The 16558-nt window shown below is 37.2% G+C and overlaps 1 protein-coding gene across 3 annotated transcripts in view; it reads right to left on the minus strand.

Annotated features, from left to right (window-relative positions):
- The window catches only part of LOC139474770 (solute carrier organic anion transporter family member 4A1-like), a 143564-nt gene that overhangs the window by 113331 nt on the left and 13675 nt on the right, over window positions 1-16558 (minus strand). The window lies entirely within an intron of this gene.

Below are 16558 nucleotides of genomic sequence, written 5' to 3' on the forward strand. Positions count from 1 at the left end.
ACTCCTGCACAATAATACCAATATATTTTACGTCACAGGATTAATAAATCAAAAATACATGTCCTTATTCACAAACTGTATATATCTACCTGCAAAAAACATGTATGATCTTATTGATATGATCAACACTGAAAATGTAACTATTACAATCCATTGTTGACAGATTTCCCCTGTTCAAGCTGGGCACTAAATCTCAGTTTCTGAAGCCATGAAACCAAGGGTTAGTGTTATCTACTCATATACAGCCTCTCAGTGAAGCCGATCACACTGGCTAACTGATGTATAACAATTAAGTACTCCTTGCTTTACAAGTCCTGTATTACTACCTACCTATGAATAACAATAGAGAATAGCATCACTCTAGCAGAGCCTGGTAAGTGATGTATAACAAAGTTACACACCTGCCTTGGTGTATTAATCCCTTATCACTTCCATCCACTTGGAAATAGCATTCTTTAACAGAGAATTGGCAAAGTAAGTGGTGGTGATGATGATGATGATGATGATGATGATGATGATGGTGGTGGTGATGATGATGGTGGTGATGATGATTATGATGATGATGACATTTTAAAAAGTCCATAATTGTTTATTTATTACTGATAATTGGTTGCGTGCAGGTTATGGTACAGGCAAGACAGTAAGATAGCAAATTTACAATGTGATACGGTGCATAATAATCCAAAGAAAAATAAGTGTCATTATTAAACCTGCATGATGATGACTCCAAACTTCAAAGACATATAACATTAAATGAATACGGCATGAGATGGTATGATATGGTCCTGTTCTTGTGTTAGTTTTTCAAGCTGAAATATTGCTTGAGAAGATAGGAAAAATACGCAAAATATTTTCATAATCAATAACAATTTATCCTAATTAGATGAAATAATCCCAAAACAACTAGTGATCAATGATAACATTCCAGCCATTAACTAGCACTACAATTAACTGTTGTGAATAGCCAGCTACAGTACACGCTGAATCAAGACCTAGCCATGGTGATAAGGATATTTGCACGTAAAGGGGCAGGCTATAGTAGGAAGACAATATAGCCCTGGTTAACAGAACTTAAAAGCTGGTGTGTGATAAAAATGATAACTAAACACTGCAAGTGTTATCAGCCGACTAATGCCCAGTGTTGGTGGAATCCACTGGTGGACATTACACTGTGTGGAGATGGGGAGACGGGTGATACTGTAAGTGCCAGTTCCTGTTACAAGCTCCCATTATCATATTAACACAGCACTAAATGAAGGATATAGGTCTGTGTGGGGAGAACAAATTGCTGGGGCCCTGAGGTTATAATAACTGGACCCCTATGGAGGACCTACTCCAGCAGTCACTGATCAGTCTCGCTACAAACATATCAATGTTACTCATAGCTGTTCATATAAAGCGAAAAACATGATTAGGTATGATGCAGCTAATAATACTTAAAGAACACCCCATTCTTTCATATTACCATAGTTAATCTGTCATTCTATGACAGATTAACTATAGCATATGAAAGAAATGGGTATTCTTTAACTTCTTTTGAGTATAATATTATGAGAATAGTTCTGAAAATGTTAAAATTGGATATAAGTGTTTCATCTAACTATGCTAATATTTGCATAATGTAACAGTCAAAAACATTATTTATACCCATCCAGGAATAATGCATGCTTTGGAAGCATTAGAAATATTCATTACATAAAAAGTGGAAGGAAAACGTGTAGCATCCATATATCTTTTCTCAGCACTTAAATAACACTTAACGTGAGCCCCCCAAGCCACTGAAGCTTGTCTGCGAGCTATTGTTTGTCGTTGCGTGTGTGTACTATCCACAAGTGAAAACCTAAACCAGATTGTTCACCTCAAAGTTCAGATGCAAATAGGTGTCATGTTAGACTCAATGGTGAAGAAACAGTTTTAACAGAATGGTGTTGAAACTGTTTTAACTGGAACATCCACTTTATGCCGTGTCATCATTCCTTTGTCTGCAGCACACAAAAGTTTCAGTGTTATGATATCAGTTTCGTAGCTACTCCAAAAACTGGGGAGCTGCTGACATCATTTGACTTGTAGTTGCTGTCTCTCCGTAAATATGGCATTTATGTGGCTTAATGGCAGTAGTCAAGCAAACACCATGGGGGAATGTACACTGTATAGCTTGACATTGATGTCGCTGAGTAGCTCACATACATCAAAATACTTAAATTCTCATAAACAAAAGAGATGTCTTTTTGATGGCCAATCTACTTCAAGACTGTTGTATTTCTTAAAAAAGTTTACAGGTCCAACACAGCTATGAGGTCCAACATTCATTTTAGAAAAGTGACAGAAATATCATGGCAGGGAAGCTATGAGTGAGTGAGTGAGTGAGTGAGTGAGTGTTGTTCTATGCAACAGTCTGCAATAATAAAAACCAAGAGAGTGAGTGAGTGAGTGAGTGAGTGAGTGTCACAGTCAGCAACACCCAAGCTACATCACTGTAAATAAACAATCCTTTGAACAGTTTTCCAGTCATATCACGGCATGTCAGCTTATCGTTGGAGGAAAGCCTGAAGTGATGCAAGTCTCAGACATTTACCAGTTAGGTGAACCTATGAGGACGAGTATGGTGCTGACAAACCTCGAAACATAATAGGGGCAAACTGGGATCCCACCCAGGGGAACAGTAAGCAAGAACAATGATACAGGGTATGAGGTCAAGCAATCAGTCAAGTCACAGATCCTCTAAGGTTGGCTCCTGTGGCAAGCATGGGAACTGGGGACAAGAATCCCTTCAGAGGGAAAAGGGAGGGGGGCCAAGATGGAAAGCCCATCTTGGGAATTATATTCAGGACTTCGAATTGGAATGACTATATTTACTGAAAGTCCTTACTGTTGGAATTTTATGCTTACCCGGTATGCTTCTTAACGTCACAACTCTACACTATAATAGATGATGTTTATCAATCCCAAATTTGTACTTGAGAAATCAAACCAATTCAAGACTAATTTCCCGACAACATATACTAATAACATCAAAACAAAAAATGAAAAGATTGTTATTCAAGTATATTTAGCCAAAAAACATTAATAAGAAAACACATACTTGTGAAAGTGTGAAGAATGACTAAGGTGTCGGCAGTCGTTCTTATCAGCTGATGTTGGTTGGTTGGTTGGTTGTTTAACGCCGCACTCAGCAATATTCGTGACAACACAAACATGTCCAACTCCGTAATACAAGAAGACATACGTGGAGGTCCTTTTGTTTACTATCGTCATGCAATCTCCAAATAAGCAAATTATACAAACAAGTCAGGATTTTACTTTGCTATAAATCTGAACAAGGTGTGTAATGTCACTTAGTGCAACATAAGTTGTCGGAATACATTTTCTACTCCAGCTGATAATGAATCTCTGTGTAGTCACAACACACGACTCTAAGAAAACAACACTGTAAGGAGACTACAGCGAAGGAACAATCAGGCCATGATATGAGTCTACACATAAGATTTACATGCATTCCTTCAAGGGGTGGTTTTTCTGTGTTTAAGAAACATTTCCAGTGTCAAACAGATTATCTCTTTCCCATTCTTTAAAGGTTTTGCCAAGGTAACATGACCTGCTTTGGGTTCTAATGCTATATTAAAGCTTTTAACTCTTTTATGATGTATTGTGCCTTAAAAATATGTATATTATCTATCATATGTATCATATGCAGCATATCTATCCAGTGATCACTGAGAAATACATTTGGAGAGTGAGTCACATCGGCAGTGTTTCAACCATATCGTGACTAGAATAAATTATACATTAATATAATATAATAGCATTTTAAAATCTGTCAATGATGGACAGTACCAATGTAACAAGTAGTATATCATAGTTTTGTCTTTAAATCAAGTATTAGAGCATTAAATAGTTGCAATTTGATATTACAACATAAAAACAGGCTATTTATCGCCAGCAACAAAAGTAAGGTATGCTAAATAATTTTGTATTCCAGTCCTATTGCAAATTTGGAATTGAACACGCTAAAGCTGTTGACCCAATAAGGCAATCTAACCTATTGACCCAATAAGGCGACATAGTTTTTACTAATCAGTTTACAGATCATGAGACCTTAAAGAAATTTAAAAGCAAACAGACGCAAAAAAACTAGAAAGTTCTGTTTATTATGATGATGATTTAAACTAACAAAATCGACGTGTGAAACATTAAACTACAAGACCAGCTTAACAAACACTGCAATCCTGACAACATATTTAGATAACTCATTAGAGAAAACACAAAATATCTGAAACAATATTATTATTTTTTTATCTTTTTCTCCCACAAAAATTTGGCCTTAATTTATGTCATACTTGTTCCCCTTATGGCAAGAACAGAACACTTTTAGCTCACACAAATTAAATTATTTGATAATTTATGATGAGGAATTTTATTAGACATTTGTTGGTTTTGAAGAGTGAGTGAGCAAGTGAGTATGGTTTTACGCCGCTTTTAGCAATATTCTAGCAATATCACCAGAAGGGGGGACACCAGAAATGGGCTTTACACATTGTACCTATGTCGGGAATTGAACCCGGGTCTTCGGCGTGACGAGCGAACGCTTTAACCACCAGGCTACCCGACTGCCCCTGGTTTTGAAGACAAATAGTTTGATAATGGCTCATAACTAATGTTTATACCCTAATTAAGATAAGATTTTATGACGCTGTAGGGGTCATTGTATCGTTTATCATTGTGACAGTTCAGTTCCTACATTCACATTATCTAAATTGGCTAAAACATGGAACTCTATACTTACTTGGGAATAGTGACAAAATGCTAACCTCTTGTTTGATCAAATAAGTATTTAAATGCCCACTACTTCCCAATGAGCTATATCATGGTGGCATTCAATATTTACTGTTATATCTTGATTGTATTTAATATCTACTGTTATATCATGGTGGTATTTAATATTTACTGTTATATCATGACAGTATTCACCATTTACTGTTATATCATGGTGGCATTAAATATTTACTGTTATATCTTGATTGTATTTAATATTTACTGTTATACCATGGTGGTATTTAACATTTACTGTTATATCATGACAGTATTCACCATTTACTCTTATATCATGGTGGCATTAAATATTTACTGTCACACATGTATGGCATGTATAATATTTAAACTTATATTTATGTGGTATTCAATATTTAAAGCTATATAATAGTGGTATTCAATAGTTACTATTATATATAAAGGGGCATCAAATATTTGAAGTTATATCATGGTGTGTTCAATATTTAAAGTTATATTATAACATGGTGGTATTAAGTACTTAAAGTTATATCATACAGGTATTCAGTTTTTAAAGTTATATTATAACAGTGGTTTTAAGTAGTTAAAGTTATATCATGGGGGTATTCAATATTTACTGTTATATCTTGATTGCATTTAATATTTACTGTTATATCATGGTGGTATTTAACATTTACTGTTATATCATGACAGTATTCACCATTTACTGTTATATCATGATGGTATTCAATATTTACTGTTATATGTTGATACATGTAGTATTTAACATTTACTGTTATACCACGATAGTATTCACCATTTACTGTTTTATCATGGTGGTATTCAATATTTACTGTTATATGTTGATAGTATTTAACATTTACTGTTATACCATGATAGTATTGACCATTTACTGTTTTATCATGGTGGTATTCAATATTTACTGTTATATGTTGATAGTATTTAACATTTACTGTTATACCATGATAGTATTCACCATTTACTGTTTTATCATGGTGGTATTCAATATTTACTGTCCTTCAACTCAAGGGTCACATTATCTATGCTAGTATGGAAACCTCACACCAGTATTCTACCCTAATATGCAAAGGACATTCCTATCAATGAAAGGATAACCTGTTTACAAAGCTTTCACCAATGAGTCTCTATATTATTACGGTGTTTGATCAATCATAAACTCGCGACTAAGCAAATTATTTACGCTAAACTGCCCTGGTAATTCCACTCCTAGTAGACTAATGTACCATTTATTCATGAGTATACATCTACTAGAGGTACAAATTGCTGTATGTATGTACTAATAGCTCAGATAGTGTCAAAATACTTGACAAAGGGCAATACAGATTGTTATGAAACTATATATCATGAAATATTCATGAGGATTTAAGATGTTAATGTTAAGAGAGTTCAGGCAGTTGGCGATGGGCGGAGAAGGTTGTTTGTTTGCTTGTATATAGTGTGATGATGTGAGAAGGTTGTTTGTTTGCTTGTATATAGTGTGATGATGTACTGTGACTGGTCAAAATCGTTCCAAACATAAAAAAATATCCTGCATACAATCTGTACCAAAGTGCTACGCTTATGGTTCTTATAATTTTAAGTATATATGGTGGCAGCTGCAACTAAAATAACATGATATTGAAATATATATTATTCCTGATATAATAATAATTTCAGATACAATTTCGTCCGACCATTGTTTCAAAATACTTTGAAGTTGTATCATTGGGTACTTTTTAAGTGAATCAGTGGTAGATTGACAGGAAATGTGTGCACAGCTGATTGCTATTTCCGGCTTAGTTTACAAGAAGATACACACAGTAATCTTAATCTCTGCATATAAAACAATGTCTTGGAGAGCAGGAAATACATTTTAAATGGTAAATCATCATGTCCAGTGATGTTTTATATCAAATTTCATACTTTTATTGACCAAGTTTGTTATACCTGTTTATTCACCTGAATTCACTGAAGTGTGAGTGTGAAGTGTGAAGGCTGGATCAAGGCAGCCTGAATATATTCAAGTCTTGGACAGAAAAAACAGTGCTTGATAGCATGACCATCACTCCATGCTATAGGATCCTGATGACACACAATCAATCAGGTCACAATAGTATGCCCCAAAAACCCCACAGGGATGGTAATATCTTACCTGTGAGAGAAGGGAGCAGAAGGTCTGCAAAATCCCAGTTTCATCAAGCACCTACATGTGACATCCCTATGGCAAAGTCTTCCCATAATGCCAGCTCTAAATACAGGTAGGATCCTATTTATCTTTGAGTTCCTCCTCCATCAACTAAAGCTCCTCACACTGCTGCTACCATCTCTTCCTGCAGCAAACAGTACTGACCAGATTGTCCTGTTAATGCATCGTGTACTGAATTAGGTCATCTTTATACGGACTCCACAACATGATCTTCTGTGACAGTGTAGTTCAAGTGGATGTCTTTCAAGCACTTAGATGGGCACTGTTACACCATACATCATCAACAAGTATTCAAATGACAACATTCACAATCAAGTCCAGAGTTTGCAGTCATCCTTTCTGGTTTGTTAAGATAGAGATAAGATATTTCATGTGTTTCACGAAGAAACAGTGGCAATATTCTACCAACTTCAAATATATGCACAGTAATAACAAAACACACAGGTACATTCCACTTACAAATGAGGTACATTCTAACGATTTCATTTGAAACAAATGTAGTATAATGTTTAACTTCTTTCAGTGGCATTTAGAAGTTTGTGTGATGAAGAAAGACAAGTTCTATGGATGAACAACTTCTTTATTACAATTAGTGCGACGTTTCGGTGTAGATCCTAACACCTTTATCAAGCATGTGACGTTGCACTAATTGTAATAAAGAAGCTGTTCATCCATAGAACTTATCTTTCTTCTAGTATAATGTTATGGAAACAATATGAGATTTGAGCAAAATTATGGTTGTACGTCATACACACGAGGAATTTATTTAAAATTGTAGATATTGTAACAGATCTTTGAAATTCTGGATAACTGTTAGTACAAAGTGTAACAAATTCTTTATCATGAGATTAATTTTAGATATCAGCACAACTGTGATGAGTAATATAAATGTGAAAATAGACTCTCAGATGCCACACACATGCTGTGAGATAAACACAAGCAGACAATTGAAATATTTCCTTTAAATAAATTCCTCAACAAGAATGCAGACAGAATGTCTGTTTTATACTTCACAATTTCTGTACAACAGAGCAAACTATTATCCAAGCTATCATGTATTTGTGAATTGACATAGTCAGTCCATGTCAAATAAGGCCCTGAAAGGCTAAACACCCGAGTGACACCTCTCCCCACGCCTTTCTCACCCCTCTACAAAGCCCACAAAACACTCAGCACGAACCTTTCTTCTCGACCACAGACCATCAGCACCTTGTATTCATCACTGAAGGCTGGTTTTGTTGCCCTAATCTCCACAACACACCTGCAATTTGTCTGTATTTGAGCTTGGTGTTGGTACACCATGGTAATGACCATGAATGATTGGTGGGACTTGGGGTCAGGTATGTTTTTTTCAGGTCACCTCGCAGAATACAATTATGCATGCCGTAATTAACACCTCTGGAAATGAATTACCGATGTGAGAAAGAAAAAAATCTCGATATAAATGTCTTTGAATTATCAAACAGATCCAAAAGAATATCCTTTGAAGTTGAAGTTGAACAGACATAAAAAATATTTTGTTTTTGTAACATATAACATCATTTGTTTCTGATTTTTAGTTGCACAATCAGCAATATTCTAGTTATAGATATTACACAAAAGAAAGTAAAGAACACCCAATCCTTTCATATTGCTATAGTTAATTTGTCATGCCATGATATGTTAACTATAGTAATATGAAAGAATGAGTTGTGATATTAAGTGAGTGAGTGAGCTGGGTTTAACGCCGCTTTTAACATTATTCCAGTTATATCACGGCTTGTGTCAGCTTAATGTGGGAGGAAAGCCCGAAGTGATGCAGGTCTCAGAAGTTTACCGTTTCGGTGGAACCCACAAGCAGTGGTATGGTGCTGACGAACCTAGAAACATACGTACTCAGGGCGAACAGGGATCAGAACCCAGTCATGGGTTTCTGGTGTGTCTAAGGCATGCAACTCTGCACAGCAAATCACGGCGCCTTGGACAACTGGGCCACCCGTGCCTCCCAGTTGTAATTTTTAACTTCTTTTGAGTAGTATATAATAGCAGCCATGGAAATGACTCTTTGAGTATAATTCTACTTGAATTAATTTAGCATAGCTAGACAAGCTGATATCCTTCCCCTTCAATGATCCCTTGCACCTACAAACTAACACTGTCCTAACTCTGCTAGACAAGCTGATACCACCCCCTTCAATGATCCCTTGCACCTACAAACTAACACTGTCCTAACTCTGCTAGACAAGCTGATATCACCCTCTTCAATGATCCCTTGCACCAACAAACTAACACTGTCCTAGCTCTGCTAGACAAGCTGATATCACCCCCTTCAATGATCCCTTGCACCAACAAACTAACACTGTCCTAACTCTGCTAGACAAGCTGATATCACCCCCTTCAATGATCCCTTGCACCTACAAACTAACACTGTCCTAACTCTACTAGACAAGCTGATATCACCCTCTTCAATGATCCTTTGCACCAACAAACAAACACTGTCCTAACTCTGCTAGACAAGCTGATATCACCCCCTTCAATGATCCCTTGAACCTACAAACTACCATAGTGTCATTGCCAGCATGATTTGGGGCTGCTTGTGGTTTACTAGGCTCATCTGGCAGACATATACCATTATAGTACGTGCTCCCAATAAGATAGACATTAAAATCTATATCATCTGGGAGCCAGAGATGCTAAACACCTCCTTCCTCTGTAATTAATTAGCTAACGGCATGTAGATGTCTGCTATGTCTAACAAGGATTACCTCATTACACGGGCTTCCTGACCGGTGTATGCACATGGTGTTACAGTGACTGCACTCAGAGCTGTGACAACCTAACTGCATCTACTGAAGGTACTGTGTTGGCACATGGTGTTACAGTGACTGCACTCAGAGCTGTGACAACCTAACTGCATCTACTGAAGGTACTGTGTTGGCACATGGTGTTACAGTGACTGCACTCAGAGCTGTGACAACCTAACTGCATCTACTGAAGGTACTGTGTTGGCACATGGTGTTACAGTGACTGCACTCAGAGCTGTGACAACCTAACTGCATCTACTGAAGGTACTGTGTTGGCACATGGTGTTACAGTGACTGCACTCAGAGCTGTGACAACCTAACTGCATCTACTGAAGGTACTGTGTTGGCACATGGTGTTACAGTGACTGCACTCAGAGCTGTGACAACCTAACTGCATCTACTGAAGGTACTGTGTTGACACATGGTGTTACAGTGACTGCACTCAGAGCTGTGACAATCTAACTGCATCTACTGAAGGTACTGTGTTGGCACATGGTGTTACAGTGACTGCACCCAGAGCTGTGACAATCTAACTGCATCTACTGAAGGTACTGTGTTGGCACATGGTGTTACAGTGACTGCACCCAGAGCTGTGACAATCTAACTGCATCTACTGAAGGTACTGTGTTGGCGCATGGTATTACAGTGACTGCACCCAAAGCTGTGACAGTCTAACTTATTCTACTGATGGTACTCTGTTGATTCTTCGTATAGAAGATTTTTTTATCACTATACATGCCTTTTTAAGGGACTAAATGTTAATTTACACAGTTGTAGAACATGTAAGTTAACTTTGGAGTAAGTGAGTATGACTTAACACCACTTTTAGCAATGTTCCAGCAATATCATGGCTGGGGACATCGGAAATGGGCTTCACACATTGTACCCATGTGGAGAATCAAACCCTTCGGCATGATGAGCGAACACTTTAATCACTAAGCTACCTCTCTGCCCCAGTTAAAACTGGAATGAGCTAGCACTGCCTTAAACTAACATTTAGTCCCAGAAATATGTTATCTTTAATAAAAATATATATCTACAAAACAAAATATAATACAAATGGAGCCCTGAACAATGATTAATTTCAACTGAGGCAATCTAGACTTGCCAAATTATTCTAGACTTCAGTTGGTTTCATTTTTAATTACTTCTCTGGAGTGTGGGAGACAAACCTGCACTGCCTTTGAGAACTCAGTGACAGGTTTAGTCTGGAGTCAGCTTGCTCTTCTATCTACAAGGAACACGCGGAGAGGGACTGTGTGAAGATGCAGCACAATCACATCATGCTGAGGTCAGGGCGCCAGGCAGTGTAATCAGGGCCGATCATCTTGTTACACAGTCACAGGAAAATCTAATACCCCCCACATGTTCATTTAACAAATTAAGTAAGGAAAATCTAGGTGAATTATGTGGTTGTAATTAGTAAGGTGAAAGTCTATCTACTCGACAGTTTATAATCTGTTAGGGATTTGGTTTCCTTTTCTCGCCTTTCTCTCAATGACCCTGTACCCTTTCTGCCCCACTCCTCAGACATATATGGTATTCATTCAAACATACACACCAAATATGGACAATACAGTAAATGGGCTACACATGCTTGCTTCAAGATACATCTTTCTCAGAAAAAAGACTTGTTGACAGATTGAGATATTTGTTATAAAAAAAGAAGGAAATGAAAATGTCTTATATTTCATGCTACATTATGAATACAAAACAGGGCCAATACTGTGCTACCGACTGGCATGTGTTAAAATGGTTCTGGTTGTCACACACTCATAACGGTCTTGGTATATTTCTAGCTGTTGTTTACAGCTGTGAAATAATTATACTAAGATACCATTATCTTGAAAATATGTAATACTCAAAGAAGTTGGTTGGTTGGTTTGTTGTTTAACGCCGCACTCAGCAATATTCCAGCTATATGATGGCGGTCTATATATAATCGAGTCTGGACCAGACAATCCAGTGATTGATATCATGAGCATCGATCCACGCAATTGGGATCGATAACATGCATCAACCAAGTCACCAAACCTGAAAACCCGATCCCGTTAGTCGCCTCTTACGACAAGCATAATCGCCTTTTACAGCAAGCATGGTTTGCTGAAGACCTATTCTTCCCCGGATCTTTAAGGGTCACTCAAAGAAGTAGTCATGGCATGACAGATTAACTATAGTAATATGAAAGAATTGCGTGTTCTTTAACTTATTTTGAGTAGCATATATTGACGTTCATTGCAGATAACTTTAGAATTTGTATTACCATTTATGGAAAGGGTTTTTTGTCACTTTTATTTTCATGCATTTATGATTTATATTTATAAAATTAACTATGTACTTATAAGCGTGCCATATACAGGTAAATGTAATATGTTTTTCATATTGACGAAAGTGGGCATTTTTGTACAATAAATTTATTGATCTATCAACACAGACTTCATGAATTGTAGATGAATATTGTGCTCATAAAAACCTCTAGGTCCATTGAACACACAATGCCATTTAGAAAGTAGTCAACTGTAACAAATGTTAGACTAACAGTTGTTGGACTTTCATTTTTGTGGAAGCCTCGGTGCTAGATCGTTGATTTTGCGTGCTGGCGACTAGGTACCACACTCTGGCAGTGTGGGTTTGAATCCCATATGGGACTCACCTTCTCCCCCCCCCCCCCACCCCAACTCTTTCATCCTCCAGGCTACTGTCACACACAGAATATATCAATGTCATCACACCATTCCATTGAACAAAGATTTGCTTATCACATAGAACATTTGACATCCCGAAAAAAAAATAAGCTCATTTAAAGTCTTAGGATATTATGAGATCAAAACTAATAGGAATCTCTCATACAGAAAATAACATTTATCAACTAGTCCACTTCTTATTAACCTGGAAACTGCCTACAGCCAGAACTTACCCATCAACTGAAGACCTTTGAACAAAGGTTTGCACCATGTTTGACATCCTGGAAAGCATTCAGGATTTAGGATTTTATAAACAAAGTAATATAAACCTTCTTCCACATAAAACTAAAAATTTATGGACTTGATTTCCGGTAGTAAAAGCGATGATATGAAGGAACAATATTTTTTATATTTCAGTACACAGGCAACAATGTTTGACACTAGCCTTCTGGACTTCTCAGGACGACATACCAACATCAGCGTCCACAGTGGGGAAAAAGGGAGATTTATGTACAAACCTCATACTGTGTAACCCTATTACACTTCATGCAATGTGAAAAGTGTATCTTCATGACAAAACTACTGTCAGCATGATCGCCTTTCCTAGCCACATGGGACAACCATATGTTCATGGTTGTGTTAACTATTAACAATTCAGGGAGAAAGTCGGATATTTGAATACCTGCCACGAAACACTAACACCACACTCTACTGTCACCTTGTGTCAACATCTAACAGACAATTGTAAAGTTACGTTTTGATTTCAAATTCCCCCCAACAGCCGAAATGAACTTTCAGTGTGATTAAGACAAAAGCCGAGTTTCATCCAATTGCATCAATTTAATTTAAAACAACAGAAAAAAATATTTAATTATTAATAAATTTCTTAATGTAAGCACCATTGCTTCTGCAAATGCAACTGCTAGAAAGAGTTCTCTCTTATGTAGCAATAAATATGCTTTACATTTTCCATAAAGAACAAACAGTTTTGCCTCCTTGATAAGTGTGTGAGTGAATGAGTATGGTTTTACGCCGCTTTTAGCAATATTCCAGCAATATACCAGCAGGGGACACCAGATATGGGCTTCACACATTGTACCCATGTTGGAAATCGAACCGCCGCCTTGATAAAAAGTAACTGCTGGATAACAACCTTCATTTTCTTGTACACAATATAAATCTGGAATGCATGATAAAAAGAATGTGATATTGTTGACCAGGTGAGCTTCAGTAATTAGAGAAACGCCCTGTAGTTTATCAGCCCACCTCTGAAGGTGTCAGAAGGCTGGCAATAAAAGACAAGCTACACGCCCATGGTTCACTGGCAACAATTATCTACTCCATTGCAACAGAACACCTCTATAACTCAGCCATAAACCATTTACTCCTCATCAGGGCTAGCATTTTTAAATGCAAGGCCCTCACTATGGATATCAATCTATATTGATGGCACTTGTATGTTTTGCAACAAACACTAAATCCAACCTCAAAGGAAGAAAGAAGACACACAACAGTGAAGTGACAACAACTTTCCTTCTGAATTATTCTAACAGGTTGCCATGAGTACACAATGCTTAGCATGACTGCCTCAAGAGAAGATACATAATGATCTAGTGTTGAGTAGGGCCAGAGATTGGTATATGGCACTCCAAGGGTTGCATCACAATACACACCATACCATGACACACTGCATGAAGAGATGTAACACTTTATACACCATGAAACAGGGGCATATGAAATGTTGTATCACAATACACACCATGACACACTGCATGAAGAGATGTAACACTTTATACACCATGAAACAGGGGCATATGAAATGTTGTATCACAATACATACCATGGCACACTGCATGAAGAGATGTAACACTTTATACACCATGAAACAGGGGCATATGAAATGTTGTATCACAATACACACCATGGCACTCTGCATGAAGAGATGTAACACTTTATACACCATGAAACAGGGGCATATGAAATGTTGTATCACAATACACACCATGGCACACTGCATGAAGAGATGTAACACTTTATACACCATGAAACAGGGACATATGAAATGTTGTATCACAATACACACCATGACACACTGCATGAAGAGATGTAACACTTTATACACCATGAAACAGGGGCATATGAAATGTTGTATCACAATACACACCATGGCACACTGCATGAAGAGATGTAACACTTTATACACCATGAAACAGGGACATATGAAATGTTGTATCACAATACACACCATGACACACTGCATGAAGTTTTTGGTTTGGTTTGTCGTTTAACGCCGCACTCAGCAATATTCCAGCTATATGATGGCGGTCTGTAAGTAATCGAGTCTGGACCAGACAATCCAGTGATTGATATCATGAGCATGAAGAGATGTATCACATTATATACCATGAAATATGGTATATATACAGTTGTATCACAGTACATACCATGATACAATGTGCTTAAAAAGAAATGTATTACAATATATACCATGACGTGCAGAAAAACACATGGGAGATATACAACTTCTTTATTACAATGAATGTGACGTTTTAGAGACTAACACTGTTATGAAGCAAGTGATGATCACTTGTTTGATAATGGTGTTAGTATCAACACCATTTAATGAAATAAAGAAGTTGCACATCCATAGGACTATCTCCCTTGTTCATCATCCTAACATCTAAATGCCACTTAAAAGAGGTTGCTTAAAAAGAGTTGTATTACACGATATACCATGACACAATGTGTATGAATAATTGTATCACAAGACACATCATAACACAATGTGCATAAAGAGTTTCAAATACAGACATGTTTCATGACACATTGTATACAAAGAGCAGTAAAACATTACAACACACTGCACATAAAGGGCCGTATCACAATACATACCACGACACACCTTGTAGAAGGAATTGTCTCAGAATACAGTATTTTTACTACATGAAACACCCATCACTTAAGGTTATTTTTAGTTCAACACAAAACAAATACTCTTAACGATCCCAACTACTAATTGCATGTAAATGAGTGGAGACTGGCCAGTGTGGCTCCACCAGCTGACAACCCTGGTGGTCTCGCCTCAGAGGTCATCCCACACCAACAGGTTCCCTCCCTTACAACTGGAGAATGCATGACCAGTATTGGGAAAATATAACATGGTGTTAACCTGTTGCTTCCACTGATCCATGTTGCTGTACTGGAAGACTCAACACAGGAGGACAAGCGGATAAATGGAAGTTATTCTTGTGCCATGGTGATACTCTTGGCATATGGGAGTTCTTCACATAATGCACCTCTCTCTATGGAATAACAAGGATGCTATTGGAGACTGAATGATAGCACTATGACCCCATCCGATATGAGATGTTAACTGTTCCATAACTCCTGTATTTCACCCTGAAAGTTTACATTGGACCAGATATTTATTTGGCTTTCACTATCATAGATCTTTTACGGAAAAAAAAATGAATTACATAGCCATTGAAAAATTTACACATTTTCTCATTTTTTTTAAATGTATTTTTTATTCTTTTCAATGAGATAAGTTTGACTCCAGTTTCTAAAAAAGTAAACTTGTCTTTTTCACACCATCCAATTTCGAAAGCCAGTAATCCATAAACCAAGCAGTAAAAAAGGTTCTGGTCTCATTTTATTTTCTCATAAAGAAGGAATGTCCACAGTGATGTGTCCATAGGACCTGAGGGAGATATTTATCACTCCAACCCCATACAGGGAGGCTGCAATCACTCTGGGACATGTTGAAAGTGTATTTTATGACTTTCACAAACCAATATCAGCATGGAGACTTCCCTATCATCTCTGATATACACACAGACTTATTACAGTACAATTGACCAGAGGTCAAATACCAGCATATGGTCCTTGCACTGACCCAAAAAGCATGGACTGTCTGGGGTTTTATGCCAGATAGCAACATCATGGCGAAGAAAGAAGTGTCAGAAGAACCAAATGCTAACATAAAGTTGTCATCACCTTGAGGTCCTGACTGAACTAATAGCCTTCTAGTCGAGGCCATCAGGTTAGAGAGTATGTATGGCTTTAGCACCTTGTTTAGCAATAACCCAGCAGGGATA

This window comes from Haliotis cracherodii, unplaced genomic scaffold (genome assembly GCF_022045235.1).
Source record: "Haliotis cracherodii isolate W230 unplaced genomic scaffold, xgHalCrac1.p SCAF_1, whole genome shotgun sequence".
NCBI classification, from domain to species: Eukaryota; Metazoa; Mollusca; class Gastropoda; order Lepetellida; family Haliotidae; genus Haliotis; species Haliotis cracherodii.